The following is a 17,144-nucleotide window of genomic DNA, read 5'->3' on the forward strand; positions in this document are numbered from 1 at the left end:
GTATATGTTACAAAACAAAATGTTTTAGTTAAAAAAGATAGCAGTATCGTTTTACTTACAGATTTAGTCAATTTTATGTTTTTCATAAGGCCTAACAACCTTGTGAAGTGTTTGTGAATGAGAATGCCTATGGCTTGTACTCTGTTGCCACGGAATTTCCCTCCGTATTTTCCATGCTTGGATGCATTGTAGGAGTGACGGTAAACTTTTAATATTCGATTATAGCCAGAGATTTGACTGAAGTTTCTCTTGTCTTTTAAGTGAAAATGCTTTAACTTTGCATTACACATGTACGTTATACGACTTCATATTTTGCAACTTCACAGTTGTTGCCGGTGATGTAACATGAACACCAAAACCTTTTTTTTGAAATTCATTGAATGTTTTAAAAATTTTTATCATAAAATCTTAAACAAAAATGATAAAACACTCTATAGTATTATCGAAATATGGAAAATTTTCAACGTAGAAAATTGCTATGTGAATTTAGTTATTATGAGTTGTAAGACATAAAAAAAAAAGTGGTTCCTAATGTAACATTAGATTTGTGCATCTGCAGAATTCCCAATAAACAGTAACATGTTAATCTGATAATTAGGCTATGAGCAGTGATTGTTTTAATGTGGCTGTTCACAAGATATGTCTGCAGACTTACAACAGTATAACTGGGTTTCAATACCCGTGGTGGGTAGAGCACAGATAGCCCATTGTGTTGCTTTGTGCTTAACTTCAAAATAAACAAACTTGCGTTTAATTCATGGGAAAAGTGATTATAAATATATATACATATAAATGTCGTAAGTAAAAATAACGTCTGAATAACATAAAAGTACATAAGTTCAAAATCAACCATCAGTTATTCCGGTTGGGAAATTAAAAAAACAACATGATAAGTAAATGGCATATAACTTATTTTTAAAAAAATCGTTACTGATAAATATTAATTCCCAGGTCGCAATCATAGAAGTCCAGACGGTAAAGGAATTTTAAATTGTGATAACTTACAAACCTGAGAACATTTCAAGAACAGTTTAGCCGTGAAAGTGTTCGCTGATAATGTCCTATCAAAGCATATCAAATTATTTTTTGTAATGAATACTTTTAAATATGAGTTATTTATCTTCATAGTGATATTACCAACTTTTTTATTAGTTATCAAAAAAGAAGTGAAAGATACATTTATTCATAAAGTCTTCTTGCTCTACAAATAACGTAGCTTCGTTCGTATGAGAACAACGAAAATCACATCATCATAATCGGACCAATAATAATAGCGATTACTTAGGACGTGCACTTATTTACCATTACAGTGATTTTGTTTCATGACTGCTTGTGGTTCAACGGTATGTCTGACGACTTATAACGCTGAAAACTGGGTTTTGATACCCGTAATATTTTAAATAAAAAACAACTGAACATATTTAGTAGAAACTAATAATATAATAGCACTATATTAAAATCAAGGTTGGTTTGTTGTAACGTAACGATCAATAAATTGAAGAAATTCACGTAATATTTCAAGCTGTTAATTTGAGAGACGTGTTGTTGCTAAGTGTACGAACTACCCATTATTTAGAAAATGATTGTGCTTTTAGATTCCTTACGGCTTTTCTTGAGGTGATTTAATTTTTAAAGATAAAATAAGTTTGTTTCGAAATTTTTTTTATCAAGTACTACTTGCAAGTCCAAAGTGGTAAGTTTTAACGATGACCTCGATGCGCTTTAAGTGATAAAAGACAATACAATTAGGGAAAGAAATGTGACAAATTGAAGATTGAAAATTATGGAGAAAAATGTGTATAAAATAATATTAACGATTTTTTTTTTAAAGTCATGTTACTGATTAGAAGTGATTTCAACGAAGTGTTCATTTACACTTCGTTCGTTTCCACCAGTGAACAGCGAGCGATGAGTCTGAAGGGTTATCATGCTAAAACGCGGTTTCGATACACGTGTACTGCGCAGACCAGATAACGTTATGCACTTAACAACGAAACTTTCGTGCCCGTGGTGTAGTTATATCCCACTTACTTTTCATATCAACACGATTTTTTTAAAATATTGAAATGTCTGAAATATTTCGCAAATTATTGTTATCAGATTAAAAAAGTGACAGGTAAATAAATAATAAATAAGTAAAATAAGTATTTGTACATATATTTTCAAAGTTTGCAAATTGATATGCAACCTTTATGTTTTTTAATTAATATTAGAATTAACTTTATTGCATACTTGTTTTTTAGAACATTTCGCTTAATATCACACTTTTCAGTGACTAATTTTCTCGTGTGTACTCGTGACAGTTAAAGGTTTGAGTTTCTCAAACGGCTCTATAAAAAAAGAATACCATTTATCGTTGACTAACATATTCTGCTAAAAAAAACAAAAAACGCTGAGTTGGATTTTACCCTGTCACCTATTTGTTTTAAATGAGGGCTAGTTTACATATTAAAAGGTGAAGGAGAAATTATCATGGGTGTGGAAATGTGTACTAGCATGTCGATAAGTTACTTTTTCATAATAATTTAATCATATGTACTAAGTGTCAACTTTGGGAAGAGAAACGAATATATTAAGTTTATAACAAAAGATGAAGAATCTTGGACAATTTTTGTAAAAATTCTAAAGTACTGAGGAAGTAATAAAGCAGACAAAATCCTCCGAATATACAACCTTACCAAATACTCGGTTAAAAAATTTCAAACTACATAGAAGACTATTTCATTAGTATAATTGTTTGTTTTTGCTTTTTGCGTGAAGCTATACGAGGGTTATCTGCACTAGACATCCCTAACTTAACAGTGTAAGACTAGAGGGAAGGCAGCTAGTCATCACCACCCATAGCCAACTCTTGGGCTACTCTTTTACCAACGAATAGTGGGATTGACTGTAATATTATAACGCCCCCATGGCTGAAAGGGCAAGCACGTTTGGTGTGACTGGGATTCGAACTCACGACTATCAGATTATGAGTCGAGTGCCTTAACCACCTGGCCATGCTGGGCCAGCATAGTAGTATTAAAACTTTAGTATCACTAATAATATAAGATATTAATAGAATGTCACCAAAACGTTTTACCCAAAGTATTTACCAAGAAATTCTGGGGTTTGAGGTATCTCATAAGTTCTGGAAATGTTCTATATGAAATAGCTAAAAATTACAAAGTACTTATACAGATGTCGTGAAGATTCGCTTATAACTCAGCATCATTATCAGGTGAAACGTCACACCTGTGCATGTACTTTTTTAATATCTTGTTGTAGTTGTTTTTGTATTTTTTTATTTTCCTTTACTGTGGGTGGCAAATATCAAATTTATAGTATTGTGTAATCTCCCGAATGGTATCAATATAACGAGTCCCCACAAATCTATAATGCTAAAATTCGGGATCGATACCCGTGGTGAACAGAATACGTATAGCCCATTATGTATCTTTGCGCTTAAACAAGTCGTATGGAAAGTGCTTGTTTACAGGTTCGTGAAAGAAGTGACGTAAACAGTGGTTACGTATGTGACTGTTTTGGGAATATTTATACAAGGGAGCTAATTATTTTATTAATTCCACTTATTAATTAATTGTTAATGCATGGTCAGACGGTTAAAGCTCTTGATTCGCAATCAGAGGGTTTCGGATTCGAATCCATACTCCACCAACCATGATCGTCATAAGGGTCAATCCCACTATTCGTTGATAAAAGAGTTGGCGGTGGGTGGTGATGACTAGATGCCTTTTCTCTAATCTTTCACTACTCTAAGTTAGGGACGGCTAGCGCAGATAGCCCTCGTGTTGTTTTGCGTGAGATTTAAACCAAACCAAACCATTGGTGATGTATAAACCCAGTTTATCCTTACGCCGCCGTTGTTCACTTGTCACCAATTTGTAATTTAAAACCAGATAGATAAAATGGTGTATTCCCGTAATAACGATAAGTTCCTTCTAAGAGTTGCATTTAAAATCATGTACAATAACTGTACCCAAGTTATGTAGTCGTAACGCTTACTGCACGAGATTTTTGTGCAAAAAAAGGTAATTTATTTTCATTCAAAATTATTTTTTAATAATGCGAAAATCGTGTATATAGAGAAACCGTCGTATTTAGTAAAATTAGTCAAAGCTAAAAATATTTAAAGAACTTGTAGTTATCGAAAACAAGTTCGTCATTTATTGTCTTCCAAGAGAGGTTATCAGTTGCAAAAACAAATAAATCAGCATATAATTAATACTTCGAAGCTGCAGTGTAAAAGCAAAACAAAACAAAAAAAAAAAACTAATAAAGAGGCCGGGATCTTGATAAATGGCATTCACGTAGCTAAAATGATTAATTAATGGTTATCTTGAACAGTTGAATTGGATAGTCTAACCCTCTACTCAGATTAGCTAAAGCAATGGACCGACATTAACGAATCGCTTCGATTGGTTGGTTACATTCTAAACATTTAATGAATAATAAGGAAATGAGTATAGATGAAAACATAAATAGGAACATTAATGTCAAAGAAAATCGTATACTGTTAACAAATATGATGTTACTACTTGTTCACATCAACAAACATTAATGGCCAGTTATGAAGAGATATTCCCTGAGTGTCATGGACTTAAACTTATTTGCCAAGATAGAAAAACGACTAAGTAATGAGTTATTTTATTCAATTTAAATCTATTCTAAAAGTATCATACTTAAAATCAGGTATCTACGAGTTGGTGAAACGTTGAATTAGAATTGCAAAAGAGAAAATAAGTGAGTCTTTCACATTAGTCTATATTTCATGGACCTACTGTGGTCTTGGATTGTTGCATTTGAATTGTATGATAATAGTTATACGGTTCATACGTAGTGGTAAAGGTATATTTTTAAGACACTTTAAGTGTTTAGAAACTTAAAACTAAATTGTACGCTAATGAAATCCGTATGTAACTAGTATAATTGAAACTGAATAAAACGAGTAAAATTTAGTCAGAGAGAACAAACGAATGACCGTCTGTTTAACACATATCTCCATGCTGAGTACTTATTATGAGGTTCGAGGTCTGGTGTGACGTAGTATTTATGGGGATGTACACACAATCTGCTGTTTGCGGGTCGAATCCAGTAATCCAACATTACCGTTTCAGCCATGGGGACATTAATGCGTGCTTGTCAATCCCATTATTCGTTAGTAATAGAGTAGCTCAAAAATTAGTCTATCACTTCTAAATTTAGGGACAGCTAAGCCGATAGCCCTCGAATAGCTTAGCGCGAAATTCAACAAAACAAGCAAGCCGTCTGTTCAAAAGAAAATAACTGACGTCATGACTTTGGAAATAAAGTATTATAACATTATATTTTGGTGGAAGAAATCATTTGAGAATTTTTTAGGGAGATAATAATTTGTGTTATATAAAACTTAGGGAGACTAACGTGCATTATTACACTTGTGGTTTTCGTATATATAAAAATACCTACAAAATACTACAACCACAATAATTAATGGACCGCAGGATTTAACTGGCAACTATTGTACTGATTATGGTGGCAAAAGTGTAGTTGAACCTTATATAAATGAAGGACTACCAAATGAGCTACACAAACGCTGTTGGACACAGTTAAGCAATTATTCGACATTATTGTTCTGTAGTAGTGTTATTATGTTAACATTAAAGTATTAAGCATCCAGAAATAAATCCTGTCACTAATTTTAACTTCCTGAGTACAGAACACGGACTATACGTGAAGAACAACAGCACTTATGTTCTGGACTAAATATTTAACTGCAGAATTGCACTGCATCAAGACTAGAGCAGGTTCTAAGCTTCAAATGTAAATAAAGAAAAAATAATAATTTTTCTAGTTTCCACCATTCACGTACAACATTCCAAAATGACTATAAACTATCATGGGAAAGTCGAATTAAAAATTAAAAAAAGGTTTTTTACCAAAAGGCTGAAGACATGTAATATTACGAAAAGACAAGGTTGGTGATTCCAAGAGAAATATTGCACGTGGAGGTACAGGTTTATATTGGTCAAGATCACACTTTATTAAAAATAGTTAGAGCTTTCGACGCACAAGTTGGGGGTTCAAATCTTGTTCTTAAACATGCATTCCTATCAGACTTGGGTATGTTGCAATGTGACGGGCAATCCAACTATTGATCAAACCTAGTCCAAGAGTTGGCTGTGGACTATGTTGACTATCTCCCTTCCCTATAGTTTGTCATTTCAGAAAGAGGGACGACTAGTGCAGATAACCCTCGAATAGCTTTGCGCGAAATTCTAAATTAAAACGAACTTTGTGAATTTGAAATATTCTAAAACTTTAAATTATAGAAGGTAGGTTTGAAATCTAGGACTGTCATACATTTCCTAATTATATTATATTATAATTTTTCTTCATTGTCATTTCCCCTCGGTGTGGATTCTTGTATGTGGTGAGGGGTCCTCCTAGGGAAGGTTCTGTTCTTTCAGTTTACCTCATCTAGGATCTAAACGTCCACCCACATGTTTGCCGTGCGTGGTGACTCGTGAAGGGGAGGAGAGGATCCTGGTGGTTCAGGGGTCCAACCCTAACACATCACTTTGGCCTTGAATTCCTGTACACGGACGGCCTTGGGGTGGCCTTCTTGGGTCAGTCGGCTGGTACCAGTGTTGGATGTTCTCAACAGGTTCTGTGGACATTGTATCTGATGCTGGTGTTTCGGTATAGTGCTCACGAAACCCTGGCATTGCTGCAATGCCCTTGTTTGGCATCGTAGTTTGTCCCCTGATATATTTTATCATGGATCCTCCAAAAAAAACTTAAATAAAATAGAGAAAAAAAACAATACATAGGTAAACAACCATGTCTTGAAGATTCTGAGCAGGAATTTTCAACATCTGTAACACCTGTTGTACTTCATTTTCTTATCCTACATTATCTTTCAGACAAACCTTTAGGGTAGATGTCTCCCTTTTTCATTCAGAAGGGACTAGAAGGACTTGCTGGCTCTACAGAGTCAGTAAAGAAGCTTCGCTCTGGTGACATATTGGTGGAAATATCCACATCTCAACATAGTAAACTGTTCTTGCATTCAGAGGCAACTGGGAGTATACCTATTGAGGTTACGCCTCATGCTCCTTTCAATTCGTCACGAGGAGTTATTGTACAGAGGGATTTGAAGAACATCCTCGAGTCAGAGATTCTCGCTGGTTTCTCCATCCAAGGAGTTTCTGTAGTGAGTGGTATCTCCACTCGCAAAGATGGAATTATGATGCCGAAAAATGTCCTCATTCTGACATTTACATCACTGCGTCCACCTGCCACCATCAAGGCAGGTTATCTTAATTACAATGTATGGCCATACATTCCAAACCCTCTTAGATGTTTCCAAGGTCAGCGGTTCAGTCACTTGATGACATTATGTCGTGGTTCCTTGACTTGTGCTCCTTACGTTAGCAAGGACCATGATGCCTATGAGTGTGAGATGTACCCTCATTGCATCAGATGCAATGGCTCTCACCCGTCCCAATTTCTTTCTCACCCTAAATGGTTGGAAGAAAAAGAGGTGCAGCGTTTGAAAGTGATTCAAAACATTACTTACCCTGAGGCTCGAAAGTTGCTATCCACCACTTCATCTCGGATGTATGCTGCTTCACTTCATTTCACTATTACAGTGGGAGTGCAGGCAGATCTCTCTGTGCCTCCAAAAGATTCGTTCTCAAAACAAATGAAAAATCTTTTGACTTCTATGGTTAAAAAAATTGATGAATTAGTTTCAACAGCCATCACTGTCCCTAACATACATTCCAAAACCCAAAAATCCACTTCCTTTTGTTCCAGCTACGGGCATTTCCTCGGGTACGTCTTCTTCTCCCACCCTAAGATGCAAAACGATCATCCTTTCATGTCCTCAGTCGCTGGAATCCTCTTCCAACAGCAAAAACCTGCCCAGTTGACCCAGGGCAGGATCAATGGAGGTCGATAGACCTCTCTCGAATAAAGACAATAAAAAGACGTGGTCGTAAGCAAAAGAGCTTTCCACCAAATTCGCCCACACATAAATAAAAATGGCCAGCTTGATATAATGGAACTGTCGTGGTTTACGTTCTGATCTGGATGACATCAAAGCATTGATTGCTTCCTACCATCCTGTATGTCTTTCCTTACAGAAAATATTTTTTAAAACAGCTAATACAGTCACCTTACAGCGGTTTTCTTTGTGCAGAAATGATAGGCTGTGTGATGGACAAGTGCAAGGAGGGGTGGCACTGCTGGTTGATCAGCATGTGCCCGCCCTATATTTGCCACTCGACATACCTTTGGAGGCCGTAACCATCCGTGTATTTTTGGGTCATTCCATCCATGTTTATTCTTTCTACCTGTCGCTTGGAAAGACATGATCAATCAAAACTTGATGCTCTCATTGAACAGTTGCTGTCTCTCTTTTTAATCCAAGTGGACTTTAATGGACATCATTCCCTCTGGAGAAGTGCTGATATTCGTGGGAGAGGTCGTTCCATAGAGTGTATGCGCTCTGATCATTGATCTCTTCAATTGTCCCTGCTAGTACAGCAGTATATCTACGGATTTACAACGCTAAAATCAGGGGTTCGATTCCCCTCGATGGGCTCAGCAGATAGCTCGATGTAGCAATGCTACAAGAAAACACACACTCTTTTCAATAGTGGTTCTTATTCTTATTTTCATGCGCCTAGTCAGTCCTTTACTGCTATTGATCTCTTAATTTGCTCCCCTTCATTTTTCATGGAGGGTTGACAATAATCCATGAGGCAGTGATCATTTTCCTATAATTTTGAGAGAGACTGGCTGTGGTTGGTGCTGAAAGCTGTATCAAGCAAACTGGCCCTCTTTCACTGCTCTTGCAGGACAAGATCCTGCCATAGGCTGTAAGCTATCAATAGACGACTGTGTGGCAGCAGTAACTGACTGCATTATACAGGCAGCTGCTCAATGTATTCCTAAAACCTTGACATGTTTTCTATGATATCCTTGTCCTGGTGAATCCTGCCTGCCACATGGCACGGAAGGCTAAAAATGGGCTTGGGATACTTTCTGTAGGTATCCCACACTCTTGCACTGCATTACTTTCCAGCAGGCCCATGCACATGCTCAGTGGGTAAGATGTCAGAACCAGAATGACTCTTGGATTAAGGTCACAACCAGCATATCTCCTACCACCAGTTCTAAAGTCATATGGAACAAAATTCGAAAGGTCAGTTGGCAATATAATTCTGTTTCCCTCTCGATCTTGCTCTCTGATAGCCAGGAAGTAGCTGATACCAGGAGCATCACCAATACTTTAGGTGAAAGCTTTTGCCAGGTATGTAGCACCTATGCTTCTTCCTCCACCTTCTTAGCCATCAAGACTCTGGCAAAGCGATCACCTCTTTCCTTTCGAGCTGATTGTCTCTTATGACTATAATCATCCCTTTACACTGGTGGAACTCAAAATGGCCCTTCATTGGTCTGGCAATACATTGGTTGGATCTGATGAGTACACTATGAAATGCTGTACCGTTTATCTCCTGCTTTTCTTGCAATTCTCCTGATTGCTTTAAACCTGATCTGGCATGAGAATGTTTTTCCTGATGCCTAGTGCCAGGCTATTGTCCCACCTTTCTCTAAGCCTGGGAAAGATCCCAAGATTCCTTCAAACTATCATCCAATTGCTTTGACGAGCTGTCTCTGTAAGACCTTAGAGAGGATGTTTAATAATCGTCTTGTTTGGTTCAAACAATCATCTCTTGCCCACCCAGTGTAGGTTCTAACGACAGCATCCCATCATGGACCACCTGATTCGACTTGAAACGTCAATCAGAGAAGCCTTTCTCAAACGACAACACCTTGTATAAATATTCTTTGACATTAAGAAGGCTTATGATACAACATGGAGGTATGGCATTTTGCGAGACTTCCATATACATGGGTTACGTGTCCATTTGCTCATTTTTATTAAACAATTTTTAATGGACAGGCAATTCCAAGTTCAGCATAAATATTAATGCCATCACTGAACAACTCCCTTTTACTGTTGCTAACGGGTTTTATGTCGACGACTTTCACATCTCATACCAGTCGTCAAGCATGAGGTATATTGAGCAGCAGCTAGTGACTGCCCTCAATCGTTTACTGAAGTGGACCACAAGAAACGGCTTTAACTTAAACCGTTTCCATGCACTTTTGCCACCAATGGGGTATTCACCCTGATCCTGAACTCCGTATTGGTGAAGTTGTGCTGCCTGTGGTCCCTGAGACAAAGTTCTTGAAGTTTATCTTTGACCGTAAGCTGACCTTTATATTACACATCAAGCAGCTACGGGTCAAATGTACAAGAGCACCGAACATCCTCCATGTCCTCTTTTCCACCACTTGTGGAGTGGATTGATGTTTTATGCTAAAGAACTGTACGCCATTTTCCTTGCCCAGGATCACATAGACGCAAAGCAGTACACAAATTGTACTGTGTACTCTTTAACGTCTACTTCTATTCAGTTTTTCTGGATACCAGTCCACGTTGGTATTTGCGGGAATGAGCTCGCCGACACCGCAGCTAAATCTGTTTGCTTTTGCACTATCATTGCTGTGCCTGTTCCTTATATGGAGTGTGGTCTTGTATTGAAAGCTCGGCTCCGTGCCAGTTGGCAATGGACTTGAAGTGAGCAACGTGAAAACAAGCTTTTCCAAATAAAACCCTGTATTGGACTTTGACCATCTTGCTTCCGTAAGGATCGTAAAGAGGAAGTTATTCTAACTAGACAGATAACACATTGGTGCATCAGTCCCAGATAAAAGAAAATGATGAGTTAAAAAACTGTGACCAATGCGTTATCTGTGTAACACTCAGCTCACAATAAGCCACATTTTACTGTCTTGCCGTCGTTACAACTCTCAAACACGGCACCATTTTAAACATGTTCTGTCCCAATGTTTATCCGTAAGGTTTGACAGTGTTATTGGCGAAGGTGACACTGTCGACCTTAGAAATGATTTTAGTTTTTTAAAGGTCATTAATCTTTTTAACGCTATTTAAGTTTTTTAACTTATATGTTAGACATTTTTTAATGGGATTCCCTTTTAAGAATCAAAGTAGATCCATTTCAATTTCAAATTAGAAAATAGCCGTAGCATCAAATAACTCAAAACCAGGACTGGAAAAACCAACTTCAGGTGACTAATGCTGCTGTTTGAACTATCCGTTAGTTATCTTAGCGAGTTATAAATAAAATTTTGCTACAAGTTTTGAAAAGTTTTTTTACTTTACTTTCTGAAAATGGCCATAACGTCAAATAACTCGAAACCAGCACTGGAAAGGCCAACTTCAAGTGACTAACGGTTGTTTTTGAACTTACGTGTTAGTCTTTCTGATGTGTTATAATAATTACAGTTATGCTACAGAAAGTCCTTTACAACCTGTATTACTGTAGTTTTTCTCTTACCGCTACAGACTAGATGTAAAAATTGTTTTTAACTAAAAAATTAAACTGTTTTGTTTTACCTTAATTTCCTTTTATGAATTTTGATAATTTTACTTTAATTTTAACTTTTTACCGGATTTTTGGTGCAGATAGCCTATTTGCTTTGCGCCATAAAACACCAAACCAACCGACTAAACATTGTCATTTCATGGCCTCAGAAACAGTACTATAAATATTTTCACTAACCACAAATTTGTATAATATTATGGGTTTATTGTGTATAATAAGAAATTATTGTTATTGCGTATGCTTTCCAAGATGAACTCTCGTTGCTTTCTAATAAATATACAGTGCAAACTTCATTAAAATTGGTTTATCATGTGTTGCAGTTTCATCGAATTTAAATTTTAAAAAATATACAGGATGTCTCGTAAACCACTTAGTAAAGTTACTGTTATAAATAGTACATTTTCATTACAGGTACTGCTGAGTTAGTCGAGTGACAAAGAGATTCTTACCAACAGGAGGAAGAGGTAAAGGATTATTTGGAACAGTAACTTTGTGTTCTGCAGATAGTGCACAAGTTCGAAAGCATGTTGGAAGTTCGCCGTCAATACGAAGCTTGTTGGAATGAGACTCCACTACATCCAGAAACATGGTCCTGAAGAAGAAACAATTTCGGTGTATCATGTATCTAGGAGTTTGGGTATTCTGTGTAATGTTAGGACCGAACAGACGAGAAACTTTTGAAAATGATCTGGTTTAAAGTTCGTAGTTCAGTCGATGTTTGTCAGCATAGCGTTTAAATATCTCGAGAAACGACTATTTCTTCTCGCAGATCAGTTGTAACTTGATATGAAATATGTATAAATGCTGAAGGTGGGAATTTTGATAGTATTAAGAGTAAGAGAGTAATTTCATAGATATTTTATGCACACGCAGCCCACAGTAGTATAGAAATCCGTCATTAGATAACTTTCAACGTTTGGTAGTCACAAATTTTGTATGAAACTACACTTCTTGTAATTTACAAGAGAAAGAAAAGGGACTAGAAAATTGTGGAATTTTTAGTAAAATGAGCAAAAAACGAATTTTTTAAGAAAATAAACCTGTTGCAACCAGTTAGAGCGACTTCTGTTACTTTTTTAACTGCTTTTATTTGAAAAGTTTTAATACATCTTGAGGAACATATTTTTAGTGACTGTAAGATGTGTAATACATGTTATTAATTACTTGTTTGAACATCATAAAAATTAACGATAATATAAAGATATTATGCACGAGGGACAGAAACTTCGCTACTCAACTACTAAAAAGAAACGATTTTTATTACTTTATTATTAAACTATTTTCTACCACTTAGCATAGAACACCGCCTTAGGAGTTTAAAGGTCTCTCTTGATTCACAGAGGCCTCAGAAAACATATCAAAGCCCATCATTATGAGAGGGGATATGAATACAGTTTCAAACATGAAACCCCTCGAACGTAAGGAACGTAAAGAAACCTAAAACACAATGTCAGATTCGGGTTTGATGATCTGAAAACCAACATCATGCCTGGGCGACCATCTATGTACGTTTTATCCTCCCTTGACGGGATAGATACGTTATACAGATAAGGACAACCCCCCTCGCGGCGCTTACCATCTTAGGTTCTATTAACTCCAAAACTATGGGATGAACAAACACACAGTGTGAATTAAAACTATACTACAAATGTGTTTTATCTACAACCAAATACGTGTTTTTATTACATAGCATTAAATAAGTATTTAGGCTATTGGTAAGTATATTTTGTCATAAATGTCTGCCAGATACGAATATTATGTTTGTTTGGATTACCGAATACGGGTATCTTTTGATCCGAGTGTTGCAATATATATATATATATACGTTTAGTTTAGTATATTGTGTATATTGTTCTTTAATAGCTGCTGTAAATGTGTAAATAATATTTTATTCTGTACCATTTTACAAGGAAAATATTTTTCTTCTAAATAACAAAATAAAAAACACGACTTAATCAAGATCACTCAAGATTAAAATATTTATGATAAGAACTCATTTTAATCCGCTTCTCCAAATTTTACTTAATATATGATTCGACAGATATGTCAATTAATGTTGTTATAAAAATTCAAAATCATCAGTGGCTTTTCTACTCTGTAATGACATGGATCGTAAGCTATTCAATTCTAAAATCGGCGGGTTTTTTTCCAGCAACATGTTGATAATAAAGACAATTGAATAGGTGATTCGTGAAAGTGAGGCTGAACACCGTATCATAATTCAAGAAGCAGGGACATAACTACAACATATGCCCCCTTCCCCCCGCCCTTCACTTTATCTTAGAGAGAAGATTATACAACAGTTTCATTTCTTCTCTTTTGGTTTGTTTGTTTTTGAATTTCGCACAAAGCTACTCAAGGGCTATCTGTGCTAGCCGTCCCTAATTTAGCAGTGTAAGACTAGAGGGAAGGCAGCTAGTCATCACCACCCACCGCCAACTCTTGGGCTACTCTTTTACCAACGAATAGTGAGATTGACCGTCACTTTATAACGCCTCCACGGCTGAAAGGGCGAGCATGTTTGGTGCGACGGGGATGCGAACCCGCGACCCTCAGATTACGAGTCGCACGCCTTAACGCGCTTTGCCATGCCGGGCCTTCTTCTCTTCTTTAGCTTACAATCCGATAACCCTCCATCTTCTACTTGTCCAGGAGAGGACATTTTTTTAACCACTTCATAATAAGAAACAACGTGGGAGAGAGGGATTATTGTATACCTTCTGGACAAGAAAGTTGAGTGCCCAGCAAAACCTGCCCTATCTGTATGTCTGTCTACATCTTGTGATGGCATAGTGGTTTGAGTAAAGGTGACAATCTCGGTAAGTCACCCCAGTCGTATAATAACAGGAAGATAGACTTTCGATAGAACTATAAGGACGTACAATATTGATGAATGAATTTTTGTGTATTAAAATGTTTGATGTGGATGAGATATAATAATGTACGTGTTACAGCTAAAGTATAAAATACGTGATTATCAAGGTATTCAAGATCGTGGGAATTTTTGTGATCATATTTCTTTGTTGGTGAAATGCAAACAATTTTAAACGTTATTCATTCAAGGAGCGATTAGTAAAAATGAAATCGAATTAACCTGATTTTGTTAAAAGGATATTTATGCCTTATAAACTCCTAGTGGTTTAACCTAAAGATTAATTGTGAGTGCTATCATTGAAACTCTTGTGATGTGTAAGAGTGTCGCACAAAAATAAAAGGTGATAACACCGTATTAAATGCTATTCTCATGACATATAAAGGGATCTGAGGTGTATCTTATAACATGGATGTAGATAGAAAGTGATCTAAGGTGTATCTGATAACAACAGTAGTTTCACGATGAAACAATTAGTGAAACCACATTAACCTGATGCCAAGAGGAAGGAAGACTTCTAATATGACATTTCCAGATCTTGCAGACCCAAATCCCGATCCGGAAAAGAAGAACACACTACACTTACAGTTATTTGGATAACAGTGGCAATATTTGTGACAGGTACTGGTGACAAGTTACCCTTTTTCTGAACACTGGTTATAAATTAGGGATGGCTGTGCTTAAACCTTGGGAACTCTGACTTCACAGTTTAACCCACATATAATTAAAGGTGAATATATTAAATTAGTTTGAAATTCAACTTAAATTCAACTGGTGCTGTTCTTTTCGTGATGACGAGAAACCCACTTGAAGTAAAAATATAACTCAGGACGACTGGTATGGGTATTAACACTTTTACTGATAAAACAGAGAACAACGTTTCGACCTACTTAGAACATCTTCAGGTTAACCTGGCTGACATTTTTTTTGTGATGTGGATTCATAACTGTCAGAACATTTTGTATTTAACACATTTCTTTTGCTATATTCTCGTTTACTGTTGGTAATTAATTAACATTGATTTTACTTTACAAATTATAAGTTACGTAAGTTTTGTGTTCATTAAAAAACTAAAGATATTAAATTTACTGTCATGTATACTTGTTTTAGGTACACGTGAACTAATGCAATGCCTATTTGAAAAACCCACTGTTAAGAAAATTGAGGTGTGTTGGGCAGGTGCTAGAAAGTGCAGCCACTATACCCAGGAGGACCAGTATACACCTACCTTGTTCATATATAATGTGTGATTGACATCTTTCAAGATGCTGTGTACTTCAGTGTTTCTTGGCTGATTGCAGTGTCTTAAAGAAGTTTTATGTTTTCTTGTGATAATGGGAAACGCTTTGATTAAGAAGAGGGAAAATTGTCTTTATAGTGGTACCTAATATACAGGAAAAGAGGAAATACGAGATAAAAATCTTAAACACTCTTAATAGACACGTGGCAGTGTGCTGTTTGGATAAGTCTTGAAGTTTTGTTTTCTTGAAATTAAAAAAGAAAATTTAGATGTTGATATTTTTGACAATCTATTTAGAATATTTCTGTTAGCACTTTGCATGCCCCCCTCTAGTACAGCGGTATGTCTCCGGATTTACAACGCTAAACACACGCACTCTGCATACTGAAATATGTTTAAATGTGAGGAAATAAACTAGCTTGATAAAGTTTAATGCCTGTTTCAGCTTATCTGGTATGTGTGAATAAATTATTTTGTAGAACAGCCACACTAAAGCTTATGCTTATAGACTTATAGACAGTCCTAAAGATTCAGGCTTAAAAATGCTTTTAATAAAGAATAGAACATTTATGCAGTTAAGTCCATTTCGTTGACTTGATTTTTATGTGAATAATTCGACTTAAATGGTAAGAAATGGGTGCGTGACATTTTGTACTGTACTTTTATTACAATCACATGTACTGGAAATCAAATCTGGCCGTACACAGTAATCCTATAAGGTAAAAATTAATTAATCTTCACAGTACACTAAAGATTTTTGAGATGATTTCCTATCACAACTCAGTGTCAAATATAACAAAATAATTAAAATTTTCTGTACAGACTTTTCATTACTAAAAATAATTTTTAATACAGCACGTTAATGCAAATCTATTGTTATATATTTTGGCCATTAACAACTTAATGACAAACTTAATGCTACGCTAATGCAGTTTAATAACAAGTAGTTAAAATAAATGTGAGCAGTAACAGAATAAATTATTGAACCAACAAATTCTTGGACGGAAATTATTTTTGTAAATACTACTTTACAATTGTGTAGACAGTTTTACGAAGTTTTTCTTAACGAACAGCGTTTGAACGTTTTAAATTTGAACTAAATTGTGAAAATAATTGTTTACAAAGATACCATTAAATTTGATCCGTAAGATCATAACATTTGGAATTGATTTTTTTTATGCGTTTAATTATATACCTTTTTTTTGGGGCGAACAAATAGCTATTTTCTGCTCAAATTAATTGCAAAAAATACTTACACAAACTTGATACTTGAACTTGGTTGCTGTTTGAAACACATTTATGTGGCATTATATGACCTGTTAGCTAGTGTGCTTGACTCGCAATTTGTATATTGTGGGCTCGAATTCCCATTAACACGTATGCTTGCCCTTTCAGTCGTGGGGGTTTTATAATTTGGCGCTCAATCCCGCTATTCATGAGTGAAAGAGTTGATGGTGGGTGGTGTTAACAGACTAGCTGCATTCCGCCTAGTCTACCACACTGAATTAGAAACAGCTAGCGCAGATGGCCGTCTGGTAGCTTTATGCGAAAGTAATAACAAACAAAGCAT

The 17,144-nt window shown here is 35.9% G+C and overlaps 1 long non-coding RNA gene across 11 annotated transcripts in view; it reads left to right on the plus strand.

Annotated features, from left to right (window-relative positions):
- Positions 1-14,689, plus strand: part of LOC143232825 (uncharacterized) — a 35,335-nt gene extending 20,646 nt beyond the window's left edge. For all 11 annotated transcript variants that reach the window (XR_013017788.1, XR_013017787.1, XR_013017793.1 and 8 more), the window contains one exon: positions 11,874-14,689. This is a non-coding gene — a long non-coding RNA (uncharacterized LOC143232825). The remainder of the gene's footprint in view (positions 1-11,873) is intronic.
- The last annotated feature ends 2,455 nt before the right edge of the window (positions 14,690-17,144 follow it).

Source organism: Tachypleus tridentatus, chromosome 11, assembly GCF_004210375.1.
Source record: "Tachypleus tridentatus isolate NWPU-2018 chromosome 11, ASM421037v1, whole genome shotgun sequence".
NCBI lineage: Eukaryota > Metazoa > Arthropoda > Merostomata > Xiphosura > Limulidae > Tachypleus > Tachypleus tridentatus.